Source organism: Furipterus horrens, unplaced genomic scaffold, assembly GCF_987537825.1.
Source record: "Furipterus horrens unplaced genomic scaffold, mFurHor1.1.pri manual_scaffold_12, whole genome shotgun sequence".
NCBI classification, from domain to species: domain Eukaryota; kingdom Metazoa; phylum Chordata; class Mammalia; order Chiroptera; family Furipteridae; genus Furipterus; species Furipterus horrens.
This window is the reverse complement of record NW_028327182.1, coordinates 32757019-32770705: the sequence shown is the minus strand read 5'-3', so window position 1 is coordinate 32770705 and position 13687 is coordinate 32757019.

Here is a 13687-nt window from a genome sequence, read left to right as displayed (position 1 = left end):
TGGCCAAAAAATTCCTGCTTGCTTTACTGTACTTTATCTCTTGACTGAAATCTTTCCTTTAAGAAGATAAGAATTGCAATCTTGTGGTCATGCCAGTAACAATTCTTGCTTGGAGAATGGCTCTAGAAACATTGATAAATTTTGCCCATTCATTCTCCATTTTCAGGGATGAATTCAGTATACCACTTTTTTAGCTGATAGTGCAGCAAAAAGAAAAAGAATTATATATATTGCAAGCCATTTTACAGCACTTATATTCCAGTTACCCTTTCCTAAGGGCACCATATGAAGTTATCACATTAAAGTGTGATAATGCCCTTGGCTACCTTATTTGATTTGAGCAATAATGAGTTTCCATCAAAATTTTGCTTATAAATCTTTTCTAGAATATATAACGTAACAAATAGCACTAATTGACGTTTAACGTGTCTATTTTTTTTTTCTTTTTAACAGCTCATCTTGTTTGATCCGATCTTGTTCGATTCTTGGTTTTCATAACTATTACTCTATACACTGATGCTCAGAAAATAGGACCAGAGAATTCAAAATCTTATGCCCAACATTTGAATGCTCACTCACTTGTTGAACTCAGACTTAGTGTATTCTTTACTATGTCACAATGACAGAACATGGTTAGTAGAAACTAATTGTATTCTTTTACTAATTGTGAAGTCAGAAGTCAAGTTCATATTTTAATTTATTTCTAAAGTCTTGATATAATTAGTAGTAAATGCACTTAGAGATAAGTAGGGTTATAATATGACAGTCTTCAACTCTAGGCTAATTATTTTTCTGTCTTATCCTTAAGTGCAGGAAAATAATTATATGTTTATATAATAAAATGCAAAATGATATTAATATTTTAGGAAACAGAGTTATGTAGAATGTGTAGATAATTTGCAGTGTATTTGAGAATTGAATGTCAAACACTGAATAAAAAAGTTAGCAGTTATATATCATGTAAAAAATTAAGAACTTAATGGATAACTATATTGCTACAATAAATATTTAGAAGAAATAAAAATTGGTAGTGAAGGGAAAACATTTCCAGAATTAGAGAAAATATTTCAGAAAATCTACCCTTCAATAAAAGCAACAAGAACACTAACAAAATTTATTAAAATCTAATTTTCTGGAATACTTGAAATTAATTAAGGATCCCAACAATATAGAGTATTTATTCAAGAAAATAGTTGAAATCTAGATAACAACAGAAAGCTTGATAGCATTTTTCAATTTGTCTTAATGCCATCTCTTTCTTCCCAGCTCCATTGTAGACTTAAATACCTACAGCCTAGTAACTGCAGTAACTGTGAAAACCTGGAGTCCAGAAGCCACTGGAGGAGGCAGAAGGATCTGGAGTTGTCTGAAAAATGAGGTTCCCTGAGAATTATTTCTATTTGAGTTCCATGGTAGCTTTCTATAAAACACCTTCCTCAGGCTTGTTTTACCTTACTTAGAGATTGCTGTTTGAACAGTCCTACCACCTGAGTGCTTGATGAATACAGTTAGGAGCAACTGTTCAATATTGCAGCTACCTTAAATGCAATTACCAGCTGCCCAGCTCACAAAACAAAGAAATTAGGGAATGAGATGTTCCCAACATATTTCTGGGAATCTGTAATTACAAAATTATGTCCAAAGCTCTGTGCTTGCTCAGAAATGACCCAAGAAAATCTTAGTCTCTCAATACTAGCTCACCATGAGGCTCTGTGCAAGAAGAAAGTAAAGGCTAAGGCAGAGTTAGAAGCTTTCAGATGGAATGTGAAAAACAGACCCAAATACATAAGACTCCCCACCCTCCTCCCACCTCAGCAAAAGCTAGGAGACATACAGGTTCAGGCATTTTTAAAAAATCTCTGCCCAATTATTAGCCAATCCCTAGGCTAATTAAGCATACATTTCAGTGGATACACACACACACACACACACACACACACACACACACACAAGTTACATACTTTACAAAATTAGTCCGGTAAAATCACACAACAAACAAACAGTAACAACAGTAACAAACCCTGAGTAGGCTGAAAGGGTGATCTGACTTCCAGAGTTGTAACATTTTTTTAAATTTAAAATGTTAATTTTCATCAAAAAATTGTGAGACACACAAGGAAACAGAAAATTATGATCCATGCACAGCAATAAAAGCAGTTAACAGAAGCTGCCCCTGAGGAAGCCCAGATGTTAGACTTAGTGTATACCTTAACCAACTTTTATAAATATATTCAAAGTACTTTCTAAAATATGCTTTATCAGTTATGCTGTTACAGTTGTCCCAATTTATTTTCCCTTTGTTCCCCTCCACCCAGTGACCTGTCTCCCTCCAGTTGTCCCCCCTCTTAGTCCATGCCCATTGGTTGTGCATATAGTTCTTCTCAACATCTTCCTGTCTACTCCACTCCCTCCTACTATGCTTCTTAATTCCTGTATCATCTCCCTCCCTTTTCCCCTCCCCCTCCCAGTTGACCTTCCCCCAATGTGTTTCCCAAACATAAAATTATTTTCTCACTCTCGTTGCCTACTTAGTTTGCCTTTGTTTTGATTCCCTAGCTTCTGTTGTTGGTTGTTGTGATACAGTTTTCATTTTAATGTTCATAGTTCTGATCCTCTTTCTCCTAAACCAGTCCCTTTAACATTTCATATAACAGTGGTTTGGATTTGATGAACTCCTTCAGTTTTACTTTGTCCTGGAAGCACTTTCTCTGCCCTTCTATTCTGAATAACAGCTTTGCTGGATAGTCATCGTGGTTGTAGGTTTTTGCTTTTCATTACTTTGAATATTTCTTGTGAATCCCTTCTTGCCTGCAGAGTTTCTTTTGAGAAATCACCTGAGAGCCTTATTGGGACCCCTTTGTATGTAATTCTCTTCTTCTCTCTTGCTGCTTTTAAGATTCTCTTTTTATCCTTAATTTTTGACATTTTGATTATAATCTGTCTTAGTGTGGTTCTCCCTGGGTCCAGTTTTTTTGGAACTCTCTGTGCTTCCTGGACCTGTAAGTCTGTTTCCTTCCCCAAATTAGGGAAGTTCTCCTTCATTATTTTTCCACATAGTTTTTCAATTTCTAGTTCTTCTTCACCTTCTGGCAGCCCTATGATTTGGATGTTGGCCCACTTATAGCTGTCCCATAGATTTATGAGCCTCTCCTCATTTTCCTCATTTTTCGTTTCCTCTTTCTGCACTGGTTGACTGTTTGTTCCTTCCCTATGTTCCAATTTGTTGATTTGATCCCTGGTTTTCTTTCTCTCACCACTTGTTTCCTATGTGTTTTTGTTCATTTCAGCAGGACTAGCCTTCATTCCTACCCCAGCTTGTTTAAGATCTGCTATCAGGTCTGTAGGCATTCTTATAACCAAAGTTCTGAATTGTGCCTCAGAAAGATTTCCTATCTGAGGATCTGTTAGATCAGATATTTGCTGGCTGGTCAGCTGCGTCACTGGGATCTCTATCATGATCTGTGCCATCCTGACAGTTTTGTGTTTACCTTTGCTTCCTGGGCAGGGCTGTCACACCTCCTACACTATAGGGGGTGGAACCTCGTGCATTCATCACTACTGTGTAACCCTTCTCACCACATGGTGGCTTTTTGTGTGGGGGTGGGGGTCCAAGATGGATTCCTGCCTTTTACTCTCCATTAAGAGACCGGGAGCTTCTTCCTCTGCCCCTACCCCCTCCAGCCTTCACAGTCCAACGCAATGGGGGTCTGCCTTCCTGGCATTGGAATCATGAACAGACAGGTCTGGTCTGCAGCCAGGGGCACTCCCCAAGTTTTCCTTGCCTCTTTTTAAATACAGATGTCTGTGCTTACTGACATCCCACCGCTGTCACTGCAGCTGCCACTGCCAGCACAGATTGACCTTTCTGCCCTGGCTTTGCCCCTTCTACCTGTCTGGATGAGCACCTCTTCTTTATAACTTTATATGTTGGACTTCCATGTAGCTTTATTTTCTGGAACTTCTGGTTATTTCTGGTTTTGCAGTAGATGTATTCCTTCTTAGTTGTAGAGGGAGATGGAGCATGTCAGTCTAGGCCTCCATCTTGGCCAGAAGTTCAAAGAACTTTTAAGAACATGTATGAAGAATTAAACAAAAGTATGAAAAAAAATTCACAAAATACAGAATATCAATAAGGAAATAGAAATGATAAATATAACCAAACACAAATTCTGGAGGTAAAAAGTGCAATACATATATGAAGGACCCATGGACATGGAAAACGATGTAGGGATTGACTACAGAAGTTGGGAGCAGGCTGGGTGGAGGGGGGCAAAGGAGGAAAAATTGGGAAAACTATAGTAGCATAGACAATGAAACATTTAAAAAGGCAAAATACATAAAATACTCCACTAAAGTAGCACAACTACAAGATTTAAAGTGATGAAGAAAGAATCGGTGAAAATGAAGACCGGCCAATAAAGATCATCTAGTCCTAGGAACAGAAAGAAAAACAATAAAAGATAAAAGCAGAGCCTCAGAGACCTGTATAGCACCATCAAGCATCCAACATAAGCATTTCACAAGGCTTACACAGAGAGCAAAGGAAGTATCAGAAAGATTATTTGAAGATATAATAATCAAGCACTTCCCAAATGTGTTAGAAAATATGAATATAAATATCCAAGAAGTAGAATAAACTTAAACAGATCTAAACACTGAAATATTGTAGTAAAAGGTGCTGGCAAGGGAGAGAGACATAGAGAATTTTGAAAGCAGAAAGATAAACAGAACTCATTATTACAAGTGTACCCAATAAGATTTAAAGCTAACTTCCCATCAGAAACAACAGAGGACAAAAGAAACGAGATGGTACATTAGTCAGGCTCTTCAGAGAAACAGAATCAATAGGACATGTAGAGAGTTGGGCAAAAGTAGGTTTACAGTTATTTGTATGGAAAATAATACAATAATTAATAAATATAATACAAGAATAAACTCACGTACTCTCAATTGTAAACCTACTTTTGCAATATATATAGTCTCACGTGATTATAGAGGCTGGGAAATTTAAAATATGCAGTGTGGGCCAGAGCCTCAAGACTCAGAAAAGCTGACAATGCAGTGCTAGTCTAAATATTCACAGTCAAAGAAAGTCCTAGAAGAGATGATGGTGCAGATGAAGTCCAAAGATAGTCTGCTGCCTTTTGTTCTGGGCCCCATTTCAGGACACTTGGTAAATGCGCCAGAGGAATGAGGAGTATGTTTCCTCCAAAACCCAGAAGGGCCCCTCTTTTTTTTCTTTTTGTGGTGGGGGGGCCAGCTTAAATTTCTGTTTTACCTCAAAAGGGCTATCTTAACATGCCTGACACCATTGGGCCTCTAGAAATTTCACTAAAGTAGAAGGCTCCATCATTTTTGTCAGAGTATTTCCTACTTCCTGGCACATAAATGTTTTATCAGTAAGTCTAGAGTAATTGTTACTTTTTCATTAGGTTCAGTCAGCATAATGTCATCAATGTCATAGCTTTATATAATATCTTGTAGGACAGAAGGCAAACAAGGTCTCTGTAAACTAAATTATGACATAGTCTGGAGAGCTAATATATTCATGAAGTAGGACAGTGAAGGTGTATTGCTGGCCTTGCAAGCTGAAAGCTAACACCCTGGTGGTCTTTAATAATAGCAATTGGAAAAAAAAGCATTTGCCAAATCATTAGGTACATGTCAGATACCAAGAGATGTGTTAATGTGCTCAACCAATGAAACCACATCTGGTGCAGAAGCTACAATTGAAGTCACCACATGATTAAGCTTACAATAATGTACTATCATTCTCCAAGATCCATCTGTCTTCTGCACAGGACAAATAGGGACATTGAATGGGCCATGGTGGAAATCAGTACCTCTGCACCCCTCAACTGGTGGCACTAATCTTTGCAATCACATTATGAATATGGTATTGCTTATAGTTTTCTATTTTTGTAAGTGGAGGCATTCAAGTAGATTCCATTCAGCCTTTCTGCCAAATTGCCCTTACTCCATGGGTCAGGAAAAAAGTTGGGGGATTCTGCCTGATACTACTATATATCTGTTATCATTATGCATTTCAAAATTGGAAAAATAACTACAGGATAAAGTCAGGGACCCAAAGGCCCACAGTGAGATGAATCTAAACTAAAACTCCATTGATGACCTGACTTCTATGTGCCCCTCTTCTGAGTGGTAAATGACAATGATGTTTTGTGTCTCCTGGAATTAGTGTCAGTTCAAAGCTAGTGTACAGTAGAGCCCATAGGAGCAAGGGAAGGGGGGAAGGGGAAAGGAAGGTGAAGTGGAAACTCCCGGTCACTCACGCGGGCCTGTAGAAATAACCTGCCTGTGTACCTGCAGGCACCGTCTCCACACTTTTCCAAACATATATCTGGTTAGGGTGAGTTTACACATCAAGACATCAAGACATTCAGCAGGTCATTTACATCTCCCTGCTTTACCCCCACCAGGCCAGTCAATACATCCTGCTAGGTCCATCAACATTTCTTCTGAGAATGAGCAAAGTCCATTTTTATTTCCTATGGGAGAGGTTAGATCTAGATTAATTTGCATATGGTTCATTTGCATATGTCAAAAGTCCAGGTGCGCAGTCTAGATGCCGCTATGTTCTGACAGTGATGAGACTTTGTGATATAAAGGATTCGCTCACATGATTGTGGAGGCTAGAAGTCCAAATTCTGCAGTGTGAGCTGGCAGGCTATCAACTCAGGAAAGCTGCTGGTGCAGTTCCAGTTTGCGGGCCAGCAGGTGGAGACCAAGGAGAGCCAATGGAGCAGATTAAGTCCGAAAAGTCTGCTAGAGATGTTTTTTTCTTGCTTGAGGAGGCTGGTCATTTTGTTTTATTCAGACCTTCAATTGATTGGATTGTGCCTTCCCACATTACAGATAGCAATCTGCTTTACTTAAAGCTCCCCTATTGAAAGGTTTATCTCATCCAAAAACATTCTCCAAATTGGCACGTGATGTTAACCATCAGAGATGGCATATTCAAATACTTGAAAGAAATTTTTTATAAAGGTCAACTAAAAATCTTACATAAAGCAAAATTACCCTTTAAAAATGAAGACAGGACACATATATTCTCAGATAAAATAAACTAAGGGCCCACTGTTTGCAAACTTGCCCTACAACAAACACCAAAGTAGTCCTTCAAGATGAACTGTAAGAATACTAGACACTGACTCAAATCCACACACACAAAAAAGTATTGGCAAAAGTAACTACATAGGTAAATATAAAATAATATACATGTATTCTTGTAACTTTTTTCAAAATCTGTTTTAATAGAAAAATGCAAAATGCAATAATGACAAATGCAAAATGCAATAATGACATTTGTGAGCTTGTAATGTACAAAGATGTAATTTGTATGATAAAAACAGCACAAAGGGGAGTAGTAGGAATGAACTATATTAGAACAAAATTTTTATATAGTATTGAAATTAACTTGCTATTTAACTAAACTAGATTGTTTTAAATTAAGACATTAATTTTAATACTCAAGGAAACTACTAAGATAATAACTCCAAAATATAAATAAACAACAGAAATAAAAGTATGTAAGAAAACGTCTATTTAACACAAAATAAAGCAGTATTAAAGAAATAGAGAAACAAAAAATGTTATAAATCTCATACGAAACAAAAATCAAAATGAGAGGTAAATCTTATCACATGATTAATTACATTAAACATAAATGAACTAAACATTTCAATCACATACTGGTAAACATTTTCCATTTGCTAATATTCCCAACAATTATTAGAATTACTTATAAATCTTGCTCTATTTCACAGCAATTGTATAGAAATTTAAATTCATTCAGGGTCTTTTCCAAGGTTACACGGACATCTTTAGGTTATAGTTTGACCACTTTTACCCCAGGAATGAGTGTATCTATAACAAAGTTTTAAAACACTATTTAATATTTAACTCCAGCTTTCTGCTCATGATGGACTAAACACAACAATTCAAAATATTAATTGATATATTAGTAATAAAATATATTTGAGTAAACCATCATCTCTCTTTATTTGGACATAGTCACACGCAAGGGAAAGAAAAATCAAAATGTATTTGGTTAATGACAACAAAAAAATTAACAAAAATGGGACCACTAACAGATTCCTATTCTACTGATTCAATTGTTTTAAACTTTTTCATTATGCCAATGTTGACGACAGTAGAAAACCTGATTCTAATATCACCATTTATTATATTGTGGTTTACCACCTTGTCACCTTCCATTATCACCATTTATCACACAATACAATATACAGATGGTGTATGTAGAATTGTACCCCTAAAACCTATATAATTTTTATTAACCAATGTCACCCCAATTGATTCAATTAAAAATATCACCATTTAAACCCCATTAAAAGTGAAAATTGATAGGTGGTGGTGAAGAGTACATGTAGAGAAGAACGGAAAATATGATAGTATCAAAAAAGAAAGAGATTCTTTTATGTTTTTGGATGATTCTTGTTAAATCCAACCTATTATTTAACCTAAATGTCATTCAGGAGTTCTTCACCTCTTTCTATCAAAAGGTAGCCTGTGGTAGAGATGACTACTTAGGACTAAATAGGAGCATGTTAGAGAAGAAAAGGTGGAGATTATTCATATAGGCTATGATCTATTTTGAATTGATATTTATGCATAGAGTACAACAGATTAACATAAGTCTTTTGCTTTTAGAGTCAATTATGGCTTATAGTGAAGAAGCTATTAGTGTCTGATAGCTAAGTAGGAGGCACCATGTGTTCTCGTTTGCCTGGAACAGTCTTGATTTATGCCTGCTCTTTGTGGAGATTTATTAAAGACGTAACCTATAAAACTTTTAAAAGAACACATAGGAAACTATCATGACCCTAGCAAATTGGTTCGTTTACTCTCCCAAACTGTATAGTTGTAAGTCACAAAACATTCTTTCTATTTCCTGTCAAGCAAGATAATTTTTCTTACTCTTCAGTTTGAATAACAAGAATGAGCTATCCAAGTGGTTTTTCTTGGGATAAAACTTGCTTTAATGTGACTTTTCATTTTTGCCTAGAAGTTTTAAAAACCCTGTGTTACATGATAGTCAATGCCCCTAAATTACTTCTTTTGTGGATCATCATTCCTCTCACAATAAAACTGTTCCCCAGCATTGATGACTACTAAAGGATGTCACAGACTCTGTCATCTACCAACACCTCTTTCAAAATCCTGTGTTTTCCCTTTATTGTCCAAATCATCCAAACACTGTATACTACATGGCTGTTCTTCCACGGAAACTGAGAGTTTTGCCCTGTAACCGTGAAGGTAATAACTGCCTGCCTCCCTCATTTAGTCAGGCTTACCAAAGCATAACTGCTTTGCTCTAGGAAACATCTTTAAAACACTCCTACTCTGTTGCACTTACAATCTCTCCCTCCCTTTATTATTATGTGTGCGTACATGTGTATATATATAAATACACTTAATGTAAAATATCTTGTATTTATTTCCTTGGACAAAATGAGTTTTTTAACATAACCTGTGTACTGATTAAAATTAAAATTAAAATTAAAATAATTTATTTTTCACTTACTGTCACGCTGAGACTTGTAACTTACCTATTAGAGGACAAGCAAGAACAAGAGGAGATGGATGAGCAGAATACAGTACTGATCCGAAGAGAGAGTAAGCAGAATCCTACAGAATCAAGAAAGTTCTTTTTCAAGGTAGAGCCATGTATAGACTGCTTTCAAACAGTGTAATAGAAACAAGCAAGATCTATTTGTATTGCTAAGGAATAATCTCTAGGACATTGTTAGGTAAGGTAAAGTATGGTGCAGACTAGTGTGCATAACAACAAAATGTGTTTTTAAAATAATACAGATATATATTTATCTGTGTATTTATGCAAAGATACACAGGAATTATATATGTTGTAAAGTGTAAAAGAGAGAATTTGTGTAAGAAAGGCACATTTTACTCTAACTTTTCTGTACTATTTTATATTCGCACCATGTATGCATATTTTTTATAATTGTTTTTATCTTTTATAAAAAGATATTTCATAACCACTGAATAACACATATTCTCAAAAAAATAAAAAAAGAAATTAAACTTTACTTTTATTCCCATCTAGATTCTATGCTCATTTTAAGCAGAGAATCATTTGGTTACAGTTCTTAGCCTGTACACATTCCTTGGCAGTAGTTCAGAATAAAATTTGAATAGACTATTTAATGACTGTGATAACTCACTGTTTGAAATGTAGCTAGCTGCAGCTCACGTGACACACAGCAAAGATTTCAGGACCAGATGAAATGCAAGCATGGAGACTGAATGGGAGCATGCATGTCCTCTCTCAGCACATTTAATGCTTTTGTAAAAACATTGTGTTGGCCAAATAAACCATATACACAGCGCCACACTCCTATAATTAAAATCCCAATCTAGTATGACGACTGTGTTTTTACTTCTTGGTCTTATTTTCAGGAAAGATGAGTTAAAATTCAATAAAAGTGACTAAGAAAGTAAAAGATAATGGAGAATTTTCTAGTACAGTTTCTATTTATGAAGTTAGAAACAGCAGGGTTTAATTTACCATCTCACAAAAAATATGGCCAAGTCTAAGGCAATGCAAATATGTACTCCAGCAGTCAACATAGCTACAGAAAATTAAAGAATAGAAATACCAAAAAAAAAAAAGAAAAAAAAACCACCTTAAATTATTTGGATACTCTGAGTGCCAAAACATTTACCCTTAATATTTTATTAAGCATTAAATATATGCATCTATGCATAATTCACAATACTTGCCACAGTTTTATTTAACTACAAACATAAACCTCGGAAGTGATGTACGTTTTTGGTCCAGCAATATGAGATTAAAGCAATGTCTTTTCATAGCAAGTGAATCAGGTTGCAATCCTGCTAGATAATCTGTTCTTTAAAATCTTCACAGTGGTTACTGGCTACCAAGACCAAATTAGCCATGCAGTGATAGGTGCCAGTCATTGTAACAGCTGAAATGAAGAGCTAAGATGTCCATGCCCATTCACTTCATGTGTATAAATGTGCCTTTGAACAAGAAAGATTATTCAATAAGACAAAATGTGGGAAAGAACTGTGGAGAATAATAAAATTGTCTACCTTAGAAACAGTAATGAATATGCCAGCATGCATTTACTTCACAGTTTTCATTTTTGTTCCACGTGATGCCTGATTATTCTGATCGCTGAAACCGCACACATTTTGAGCAGAATACATTTTGAACACAGTGACATCAAAGTAGATTAGGGTAACCCACTTCCTCTGAAATGGATTTTGAGAATTCACTATATGCTTCATCATATTCACTTAAGTTAATCATTATGATATAATCACAGGCACTGCCATTTAATTCATTCTGTTAAAAGAGCAATCTCTTATTAGTACATTACTCCTGCTCATTATGAATGAGCCTCTACAGAGCTGTTAAATCACTGTTTATGGGTTACTGAGATTGTTATTAAGGGGGTGAGTAAAAATATTGTTATATGTATTTTGCACTGTAAATTGTCCATGATCAGTAGCAAATGATACTCTTTAGTTGTTTAATTATCTTACATGGTATAATTAGTTATATGGTAGACTGATTTAATAATTCCTTTTTAAGTTTACCATGTGAAGAGACCATGACTTAATTAACAAAATTCTATTCAGATTTCATTTTACAGAACAAAAATGTATTTCATTATTTCTATAAGCATTCTTTTATACCCTGTGAATTGTTTAAATGATAATCTAAACCATTGTGGAGAATATAAAATATGCCAAAAAAAGAAAGAAAAGCAAGCAAACTTTTTTGGAGTACAACCATAATTTTTTCCCCAAATATTTTACTGGGAAAAAATAAGCTTGTCCTGACTGGGTAACTCAGTGGTTTAGAACATTGTTCCGATGTGCCAAAGTTACAGATTCAATCACTGATCAGGGCACATACAAGAATCATCCAATAAATGCATAAATAAGTGGAACAACAAATCTCTCTCTCTCTCTCTCTCTCTCTCTCTCTCTCTCTCTCTCTCTCTCTCCTCACTCCTCTTTCTCTTTCTCTCAAATTTATAAAATAAAAAAAATAAAAGATCTGATAAATTGTGTAATAAAACATTTACTTACAAATAGAAAAAGTTCACTTTTTCTCCATGTCTTAGTAGTTATACTGTCTTGGTACACACCTGTACTATTGGTTTTTATCCCCTTTTCCATTGAATTATGTTTTCAAGTATTAGTACACTGACAGGAAAAGACACAGATATTTTCTGCCATTTTTTTCTCATACATAAGAAAATAGAATTCATCTTACTTGGTAAACAATAAAAAGTGAGATGCTGTTTATAATAATTGGCTCATATTTAAGATGTAATTATATATTACATGTGAACCTTTGTGTATTTTCTTAGTATCCTACAAGTAAATATAGGTTCAATATGTTGTATTAGTCTAATTTAACTTGAAACATCATTTTAACCTTAATTTTATATACATAACTGGTCCCAATAAAATGAGATTTTATTTGAGAAATAAGTAAGGGGAAGTTGGTAAACTGTAGCGTTGTTAGCCCAGAATGAAAATCTTCTGAATAATCTCACCAATCCCTTTAAGAGAGTGTCTCAATACCATTTTATTTTTAGTAAATGTTTTCTTGGTCCATTAGGTTAAATCCAATATTCATGGTCCTGTGTTATGAAAAATTCTGTTCCCTCCACCTTCAAGGTTGTCTGGTTTTTATTTGATCACAGTTAGGGTTTAGTACAGCTATCTTTGAATAAAAATGGACAACACTTTACAATCAATGCAGCAACTGATAATGTGACAAGAAGTATAAGTTATAATTTTAACTACAAATGTATATACATAAATATTGCAATTTAGTAGAATTCTGGAATTTTCATTCAGAAAATCACTAAACTGTGCTATGTTTTTCTTAAGGACTCTTCTGTGACATTTCATCAGAAGTAGAGTCCAGATTTTTTTTAGGGGGGAGGGCTGTTTTACTAAATTTTAATGATTTTTTTAAAAGATATGTGTATTTTTATGCTATTCTTCCCATAGTTTTTTTTTTTTTTTTTAGTTAATTTGATTTGACTTTACATAGATATATTTAAATAAGGATCCTGGGTTTCTTTGTGAAATTATCTTTAATACTCTCACTTTATATAAATGCTTTATGGAGTAGGCTTCTCAGATAATTTAGGCAAATATTTTTACACTGCAGGAAAAAAAAATTTTGGATTTCTAGATTCTAGGAACTAAGAACTTGCTTACATACAGGAGTGAGAAAAATAGGTTTACCATTGTGGATACACAAAACACTGAGTTTATTCTTGTATTATTATTCATTCTTGTATTATATATTTTTCCATATGAACAGCTGTAAACCTGCTTTTGCCAATCCCTGTATTCTGTGTCCACACATACAATACAGTACTGTTAATTATAGGCACACTGTTATACAATGAACTCTAGAATTTATTCACCTTATATAACTGGCTATATACTCATTGAACAACAAGTTTCTATTTCCTCTATGCCCCACCCCCACCCCCACCATGCCCTGTAAACCACCATTCTACTTTTTGCTTGTATGAGTTTACTATTTTAGATTCCTCATATAAGAAGAATCATGCAGAATTTGTCCTCCTGTGAGCGACACATATCACTTAGCATAGTGACGTCC